The sequence below is a fragment of the Centropristis striata genome, chromosome 10, assembly GCF_030273125.1.
Source record: "Centropristis striata isolate RG_2023a ecotype Rhode Island chromosome 10, C.striata_1.0, whole genome shotgun sequence".
Taxonomy (NCBI): domain Eukaryota; kingdom Metazoa; phylum Chordata; class Actinopteri; order Perciformes; family Serranidae; genus Centropristis; species Centropristis striata.
This window is the reverse complement of record NC_081526.1, coordinates 3570733-3580732: the sequence shown is the minus strand read 5'-3', so window position 1 is coordinate 3580732 and position 10000 is coordinate 3570733. Positions and strand designations below refer to the sequence as shown.

The following is a 10000-nucleotide window of genomic DNA, read 5'->3' as shown; positions in this document are numbered from 1 at the left end:
ATACACACCTCTTCCGGGGACACTTAACACAGCCCACTCACCAACTCAAAGCAGCCATTTCCCATTTTCAATAGCAAAGTGCAATATACATGTAGCACCGTCTCGTCACCGCTTCAAGGCAAAAACCCTTTTTCTTCCCGTAGTGGAAAATACAGCTGAAAGGATCCAACGTCAAACACAATCAGTGGCTGTGACATCAGATAATAAATAAATAAATAAATGAATAAATAAAGCTGAGACCTTGGTTTAGATAACCCTGCAGATTTGTGTGAATTGTTCAGTTTTATAAGTGAGATAACACCTTTAAATTGAGCACCTGTACCTGAAGATCTGACTAAATATTACTGCTGTGTTAGAGCTCAACAGAGTCCCAGCCCATGGGAATGACTTGCTTTTCTTCAAACTAATGCACAGCATAAAAAATATCACAACATTCTTCAGGTGTGTTCTTGTACCATGTGTATTGGTGTCTCTAAATTTCTTAAAGCAAGAAATAAACAGATACAGAGGCTATTGTTAAACTAGAATGGTGCAGACCTTCGCCAATGCCAGGTCATAAATATGTTTGTAAACAAACCGGCATGCTAACTATACATGTGTTTTCCACCGCTGATCATAAATTTACCAGCATCGCTAACTGTGCACAGAGTGTCTGGTGCTTGTTGTAAACAAACGGAGGTCGCTAAGTGAACACCTCCTGCAGCAGCAGCACATACACACTGTACTGCTACAGAGCTAACTGTTAGCCTGTTAGCACATACACACTGTACTGCTACAGAGCTAACTGTTAGCCTGTTAGCACATACACACTGTACTGCTACAGAGCTAACCGTTAGCCTGTTAGCACATACACACTGTACTGCTACAGAGCTAACTGTTAGCCTGTTAGCACTGACTGTCTCGCCTCTTAAAGGAGCCACGCCTCTTACAGTGGACGCATTATAACATAGACTTTTTGTGCTATTTCAGTAATACTGCAAATGTTTGACAGGCAGTAGGAATTGCCAAAAAAAATCTCTGAAACAGTTGTTTATACATTATTTATAATATATAATAATATAATATTTATCTCAGTGCAGTTTCTGTTAACAGAGCCCAAGAGTCTATTTTATTTGTTTTGATTGCAGTTTATTTATTTATGTTTTATTTATCTAGGATGTTTTAATATTTATTTTTTTCCCATTTCAATTTCCAATGTTTAATATTCTTGAGATTTAAAAACTCATTGCTGTGGAAAAGGATGAACTCAACGATACCTACGATCCTTTATCGTGATAGTTTCTGGGAAAAAATATCGTCCTAAATAAATATGTTATGGGGACAAACCTATAGATTCTGTTGTCACTTTTAGAAGCCAACTGAAGACATTTTTATTTGTTCAGGCTTTTGATTTATTGTTTCGGGACTGCTATGGTTGTTTAAATTGCTGTTGTTTTGGTCTTTTAAAACTTGTATGTACATTTTTATGTTATGTGTATGATTTTTATGTGAAGCACTTTGTGACTTCTGTCTGTGAAAGGTGCTATATAAATATATTTACTTACTTACTTACTAGGCCTAATTGAACGGCCAACATACATCTGTGAAAGCCAGAAAACACTTTATTATACTATAATAGTATTATAGTATCAATAACCTCACGTACATGGCAGCTTGTTACAGCTTGATGTGCGGCCTGTGATTTGCATCTGCTCCACAGTTTAATAGTTGTATTTTTCTTCGCCCCGTGCTCTAGCATAGAAAAGTGAGGCAAAGCTATATAATCAGTATGAAAAAAATACACGATATTGGTGAGCAGCTGCAGGCGAGGAGGTACAGTATGAGGGCTGGGGAACAAGGAGCTAACCAGCCAGTGCACACTTATGTAACTGGAGACAATAGTGGGGCTCAGTGGGGGGGAGGAGGAGGAAACGGGAGGATGAGGAGAAATGAGATGATGCCATTTTCAGGAGGAGCTGAGCCCGCCTCCTCTAGGGACTGTTGGTGAAATTTCCACCGTTGAGACAGTAAAAAAAAGTGAAATATATGACTCACAAAGGATCTTTTTCTTTTTAAGACAAGATGGATTTTGGTTTGAGACTGAAACATCTAGTTGATGACTAACTATGACTCACTTAATATGAGGTTCCAGACAGTCTGACAGCTGAAATCAGTCACAATTTTAATCAATGTTTTAGGAATTTAAAATATTTAGTCATTCATATCAGCCTTCATTTAAAGTTTAGTTTTTGAATCCTAGTCTGACTGATTCTTCCAGAGATTCTACCAGACTAAGTGAATTTCCCCTCGGGATAAATAAAGTAATTTTGATTGATTTGATTTTGATTTGATTTGATTTGATTTGTAATTCAGCCTTTGCTGGATTATTTTATTCACAAATTAGTCAATTGAAATTATATAGGCCTATACATTCATGGAAAGATTTATTAGAACCATTGTTTTCTTCAATTTCTTGTTTATTCTAATGCTAAACAATATAAAATATAATGATAACAACAAAAATAGCTGATAAGAGTTTAATTTAACAGCTGATATCGAGACATTTTCCATGGTTTTCTTGATAACGATTTTAATTATTGTCAATAAAACCATGGAAAATGTCGAGATATCAGCTCTTAAATTAAACTCTTATCAGCTATTTTTGTTGTTATTTTTATATTTATCCAAACAAATGTACCTTTAGTTGTACCAGGCATTAAAATGAACAAGAAACTGAAGAAAACAAGGGTGGTCTGATCATTTTTTCCATGACTGTATCATGTATTCAACTTTAGAAATGACAAACATAATGCAGCAAAAAAAAGGAGCCTGTCTGGTTTACTCCCTTGTTCCTCTTCAGAGGCTTCATGCATATGCCTTGGGACACAATATGCAGTCTGTCCACCATGCAGACACTCACTTAAAGGGACAAAATCTAAATCAGCAGAGAGGACACTGGGGCTGAATGAGGCATCGTGGGCTTTTAGTCTTCCAAAAAACAAATCCACAGAAATGCATATTCACAAAGCAATAGTAATAAAAAAACAACAATAACCTTGTCCCATTCACAAAGCCAGCTGGCTCTGAGGACAACTAGCAACAACTGGTCGGGTCGTCTCAGCGTTTCTCTGACAGACGTGATGTCAAATGAGACGCAGCAGCAAACCGCCTTTTATTGGCTTTGACGGAAAAAAGAATAACCCACATGCACAAACAGCTGATTAGATATGCAAAAAAAAGCTGCATCATATCTGAGTATCTGCATCTACAATCAACAGTAGCAGCACGCACACACACACACACACACATGCATGCGCACGCGCACACACACACACACGCCATCCCAATGAAGCAAAAGCACGTATTACCTGTATGACAGACAGACTGAAGCGGAGCACGCTCCCTCTCTGAGCTGAGACTACGACTGGAAGCCCTGAGTCAACGCAACACACAGCCAGACAGACGCACACACACACACACACACACACACACACATATGCACAAAGACACACACACACACATTTACACACACACATTCACACACACAGCAGGAGCGAGAGGGCACGGAGAGAGCAGGAGTGCCGTTTGGTTTGACACCAGCCGGCACCCGAAAATGTGTAAAGCGCAAGCGGTTGCCATGGCAACGGGCTGGTGGGCCACTGATTTGGGTCCCAATGTAATTCACATGCCAGCAACATGCAGCGGTTGTTCCAGCCTCTCGGTCTGCAGCCTCCAATATTAACAAGGGGAAAAAGATGGCTGAGATGTGGCTGAACGTTAAAAAAACAACATTTTATTGCAAAATATGACATAAATCAGAGTTAATTGCACAACTGAAACAAAAAAACAATTACATACTGGACACATTCTGCATTTCAGAGCACAATCACATCCATCACACCACAAGCTGAGCTAAAATATAATATCTACTGCTATAAATTTTGGATCTGTAAATGAAAAAGACGAGACAAAAGACGACAGGACCCGAGACAAAACACACATATTTTATGTCATATAATTCTGCTATGTTTTCTTGTAATTATGACTCAGTATCTGATAATTAAAGGATCTTCATAATGGAAATGGCAGAGTCCTTGTACAGAGTGCATGTTTAATCATTCTACCAAGTTGGCCATGGCACATAGTCCCATTGATTTCACATCTGTCTTTTTTGGCAAAGCTCACATTCATTCATTTTCAAGTTCATGTTTTCAAGTTCATACTTGTATTTTTGGGTGTTCATTATAACATTTTTAGAAGCTTCAATGTTCAAAGAACACATTATTTTTTTATAAGCTCTGTCTGAGTATTACCTGTATTCACCTTCTGTCTGAAATGCTGTTTTAGCTCCTTTCTCTTTAAATTATATCCCCCAAAAAACCCACTCTGCTCTGATTGGCTTGTGAGAAAAATATGGTACACCATTTCACAAGATGGCTAAAGAAAGATATATCTATATAATGTTATGTATAAGTTTATTGACACGTTGCCATGGATACGCATTGTTCTGCTTCTCTCCTGATGACGGCTCGCCTTGTTAGTGACCTGTCAATCAAAGGTAGCCCCGCCCCATATCATACGATTCTTTATCTTCTATTTTCTTCTAAATGGGGCCATTATTTACACTATTAACATCAGATTGTCTTGAAGAAGATTTTTTACTAGTGATTGAGACCATAGTGTTGTCCTGAAAAACATTTCTGAGCTAATAAATCAAGTGAGAAGTTTTCTCATTTTGCATTGAAATGAATGGACAAAAATGCTTTTGCAGCCAAATTTAGCGTCCCCTGCTGGAATTTTTGGTAGAATGCAGCTTAAGGCACTTCCTGGTTTGCCTCCCTGCTCAGACCCGGAGGTTGCCGCCTGGTTACAACACAGTAAAAGTTGTTTTGCACTTGCCGAAAGACTAAATAGCTGACCCACAGTCAAAGAAGTTGGAGGTGATTGATTTGTTTCACTGAGGCGTCAGAGCTGGAATATTTTATACGAAACATAAAAACAAGCACTTTAATATTTGCTGCTATTTTGCCATATCGACTGTTTTGTGCACTCTTGGATGCAACCGAAGAAAACCTTTATTTATAGCGCCATCTGCTGTCACCCTTCAACATCACGGCTCCACAGAGCGCGTCTCAGCCTTTATTTAACAGTCGTAGGTGGAGATACTCAGATCGGGGGTGGTGTATTCTAAAGAGCCTGCATACGACATAGGAAGAGCAGCCAAACCTCAACGGACTGTTGAAGCACATGTTTTCTGATCCAGGCAGCCCACAAAAAACTGAGTGGGTTGTCTTGTTTCACAGTTTGTGGATTAGTAGGCGCTCCATGTACCCAAATGAATGTGCACAAGCACTGAAGAAGGGAATTTTATTATAATATGCCCCCTTAAACTCTCCTGTAGTGGCACATATACCTTCAGTCTGACAGCAGCCGTTCACTGTAACAAGGTCAAACATCTGCTTATGAGATAGTGGCAACACAAGAGTTCCTTAATAGGTTTTACTAGTGGAGACTATGGGAAAAGAAACTGATGCATCATTACCCGTGAAGACCTTTCAGTGACCCGAATGGATTGATGGAGTGAGCATTGTTCCACATGACTACAAGGATTAACTCTCACCTGGACGGTTCCTGCTGGAGGAACTAAGCTCTCATACAACAAATCGAGGACTTTCATTTGTTGGTGTTTTCTGTAGCAGCTTCCTAATAAAAAGTATAATAATACCTGGGCCTTCCTGAATACCCTTTTGTGGCTGTAAAGCTTTAGTGAGAATCAACATCGATTATTCAAAGCTTCAACATGCAGCTGCTCCATAAAATGTTGGTTGCCAGAGCTGGTTGCAGCCTACGTAGCCTCCTTGATAACTTATGGTAGAATAGAATGGAAAACCAAGGGAAAATGACCAAAATCTACAAGTCTGAAGAACTCTGATGTGAAGCTTTAAGGAGAATGGAACAAAAAACTTGACACAGTCAGATCGTGGTGCAGCTGCAACCAGAGAAATTCACTGTCATCATCAGATCGGATCAGATTTTGATCTGTCTTTTATTACGTGCCAGAGGGCTGGTTATGTGTGTTTCTGTGTGTTAAAAGTAGACCTAGCAGCGTGCGCATGTACGAAAAACGTGCACTATACGTTGAAGTGTGGGCTGTTACAATTCTGGTTTAGAGAAAGGTTAAATCAAACTGACACAGAGAGAAAAACTCAGGGCTTTATTGGACCAGGACATCTCTTTTTTCATCAGACCTTAAGATTGGAAAAGTGTTTTCCTGCTGTACCTAGGCAGTTTATTCTGATGTCTGATAATAAAGAAAACGAAAAGGACATGCTCTTTGATTCATTTTCTCACTTTTTGTGGTGGTGAGATTGGGGCGTTAGGTAAGTTATGTACCCTACATTGCATCACATGGATAATTTCTGTTAGACACACTAGGGTTATTGGTTGGTGCCACACATGTATTAATTCATAAACATTATTTGTAGATAAGTCAGTTAGGTCCTTGTTTTATGAGTTTGTTTTGTTGTTTAGTCAGGCCTTGTTTTGTTTTACTAATTTGAATTATTTGGCCCCACCACCTCTTCCCATTCCTCCCACCCTTCTGTGAACCTTATTTGCACATATTTGGTTGAAGCACTGTTAAATAAACTCATTTAATTTACACCCTACTTTGACTCCTGTACTTTTTGGTTGTTGTGTTGCTGTCATTATTATTTTTAAGAGGGGACGTAACACTTTTAAAAAAAGTTTTCTAGTTTTACCCTTGTTGTGATAGTCAGTTCTCCTTCGGATGCTTCTCATGTTGTCATGGAGAACATCTCGGGCCTTCATTCTCTCTTGATTTTGATGCATTTGCTGTCTTTGTTTAATGAAAATGTTATGTGGTGGAAGGTTGGGACTAGGTTAAGTTGGGGAACTCTATACACTCCAAACATGTAGTTGACTTTCTGTTACTCCACTGGGTGTATTGGTTGTGCCACCATTGTATTGTTTTGGAGAGGTTCTTTTGTTAGAGAAGTTAGTTTGGCCTTTTGTTTGTTTGTTTTCTTCACAGGTAGTTTAGATAGGCCTTCTTTTGTTATATTAATTTCAACTTATTTTGGCACAATCAGGTCTTTTTCGTTACAATAAAGCACAATTGTTCATTCCAGTTTTGACTTGTTTGATTTTATGATTGTTAAGTTATTGTCTGCTGGCCGGATTTGGTCAAGTGGACGTAAAAATGGACGGATGGAGCTCCATCACTGTATTATACAAAAAACTCTAACAGTGATTTGGAAGTTGATGGCCATGGTAACAATCAAAGGTATGAAGCATTCGGGTCAGCCCAGAGTAATAGTGTTTTTCAATTAGTATCCTTCTTTTTTGGTACTAAAAGTGGGGCAGTAAGATGAGTCCGGACCCCTAGGCTAGTCCCTTTAATTGAAAAGCTGTAATTGATCACATAATCAACTTTTATAAAACCTATTACCCTTAACACTTACTACATTTTGTTGCATCTTTCTCATCCTTAGAAGGATAGTCCCTCCTCTCTTGCTTTTCCTGAGGTTTTTGTATCTTTTTTTCCTTATCCAAATTGAGGCTCTTAAAATAGAGGGTGTCAAACTGTGTTTTACAAATAGCAAAGTCGTGTTCCAGACACCCTCAAGCTTTGGATATGCCTCTTTTTGTTTGTGTCCATACTTCACACCAGAGATTCATTTGGTCAAATCTCATCTTTGCTGCAGCCAAACATTCTGATTTAGCTGATGAGATGGCAGGACTTTAACATAAGAAAATCTTGTCCAAGCTTCTTGTCACTATGCCCAGTTACTTGCGTCAGCTAAGTGACATCAGTCAATGCAATATCCCTAATATAACACAAGGGCTATCTTGATTTATGCAAGCCAAACCACTTTCCAGAATAAACTCAACAACCCTTTTACATTCTTCTATTTCTATTAACTCACTCGGTTTTCTTTCTGTCTCCCTCGCTCCATGTCTTTCTCTTGACCACTTCCAGCATGGCTCACTGGCTTTTTCAACTTTGTTTGAAAGGAAAGTCAAGAGGGCAATTTCGTGCTTCAACAGTTCTTGTTGTGTCTGAAGAGCTTTTCACGGGGAGAGAAGGTTCACCGAGTGCCAGCATCAGCCCTTCTGTCACCCATCCCGCCCCACTTACCCCCGCCCAGCCCCGCTCTGGAGCTACGCTAATGTGTGCTGACAAGATGCTCTGCAGACAAACACAGCTGCTGAGACGACGTGTCATTTCCATGCAGATGATTAGAAAACATACACTGATCATTATCATTAATGCATATTATTGTCTGTAAAAGCTGGAGGAGAGGGGAGGGTTTGTCTTCCTGTGTGTGGCAACATTCATTTTCTAACTTGTTCATTTTTATCAATATTTAACTACAGTGTATTGTTTTCTCATCAGCAATTCCTTGTGTCCAGGTTTTGGCCCCCCCCTTTGAAATAGTTGGGACCTTCCATAAGTCACATGATTAACAGGAAGTAGCATCATTTGAGTTTATTGTAAGTAAAATGTTTTAGGAGTTATCATGTAATGTTATTATGCAATTTTTTTTGTTTTAATAAACTTTGTTACATAACTACATGTTCTAATGCTATTAGCATTGGAGGAATGTGGCTCAATGTCATGTTTTTGCTAGTTATCTGCTGAAAACTCACATCTGTTACATAAACCATTAGAAACAATGCAAAAAAAAAACAAAACAAAAAAATGGCGGGAAAAAATGGCGGCAATAAAAATGGCGGAATAAATTGGCGGGAATAAAAGGGCGGAATAAATTGGCGGGAATAAAAAGGGCGGGAATAAAAAGGCGGAATAAAATGGCGGGAAAAATGATGGAAACATATTAACGTATGTTATTAGATATTGAGGTGAAAAATAGATTAATAAATACATTTGCTGGTCAAGTTCTTACTTAATCTTCTGATCATGATCTCTGATGAATGTCACATTTGATGCAGGCTTGTCACTTTTTTTTCGGTGAACAAAATTGGAGACAAATGATGCATTGAAAGAATTTATATCCTATCTAAGTTTCTAATGAGGACCATGAGATGGGAGTGAATGCACAGTTCTAAAAACTGAGCTAAAACTTACAGTAAATTCCCACTCAGAGAGAAAAATACTGTTATTTTTTGTGTTAACATCAGTTTCAAGCCTTTACTTTGAAGTTGGAGGGAGGCTGTTTACAGCTCTCATATCTTTGATATGTGCTAATAATGACCCAGAGGAACATAATGAAGCCTTGGCAGTTGCTAATTATCTTGGCTCACTGGCTAAAAATGTACAGTAGACTCTCTTTTTTTCCATTAGAGTGCCAGCCATTGAAGCAATATGACAAGAGCTCTGGACATAGAGTCTCAGCTTTAACAAAGTGTGGTCGAGATAATTAGCAGGTTTGGTAAGACGAAAAAAGCGACAACCAAGATAAGTGTCACCAATTCAGTATCCGACCAAATGTGGAATATGTTTCACAATCAATATGGTCAATTAGGTGTCATGCTATATAATGGCCAGGAAGTGTTTTTGCAGGATATTACGATGTCAATTAAGTTGACTTTTGACCTTTTGGATATAAAATCACCTCATAATTTTCTCATATTAGAGATGTGTGAAACTTTGTCATAATTGGCATGCACTGTAAAACCCAATGTTGCTTGTTTGTTATTATTATAACTAATTTTTCCTTTTCAATACAACAAAGATTTGTGCAAAATGTCATTTTAACCTAAACTATTGAGTCAAATAGCAAGATTCATTAGAGTTAACTCCATTGTCTTTGTTGTCTTGACATAAACATTTTTTCGCAGCATCAACACTCAAATATTTAAGTTGAAACAACAAGTTGGATTTACAGTGTGAATTATTCATAAACCACTACACCACCGTGTAGCCAGCATTATATAAAACATAGAAAATAATGTATAAAATAAACAGTAAATAATACTAAAGATAAAAGGCTTCAGATGAGTTTCGTAACTGTTCTTTGGCACAGAAGAGAATAAA

At 38.3% G+C, this 10000-nt stretch overlaps 1 protein-coding gene across 10 annotated transcripts in view; it reads right to left on the bottom strand.

Annotated features, from left to right (window-relative positions):
- Window positions 1-10000, bottom strand: part of map2 (microtubule-associated protein 2) — a 165080-nt gene that overhangs the window by 55219 nt on the left and 99861 nt on the right. Inside the window, exon 1 of one of the 10 annotated variants that reach the window (XM_059342269.1) lies at window positions 3348-3458. The exons of 8 other annotated variants lie outside the window; for them this stretch is intronic. The gene's annotated coding sequence lies outside the window, so the exon portion shown is untranslated. Of the gene's footprint in view, window positions 1-3347; window positions 3459-10000 lie in introns of those variants that run through there. One more of the 10 variants, XM_059342268.1, reaches the window with a different exon arrangement.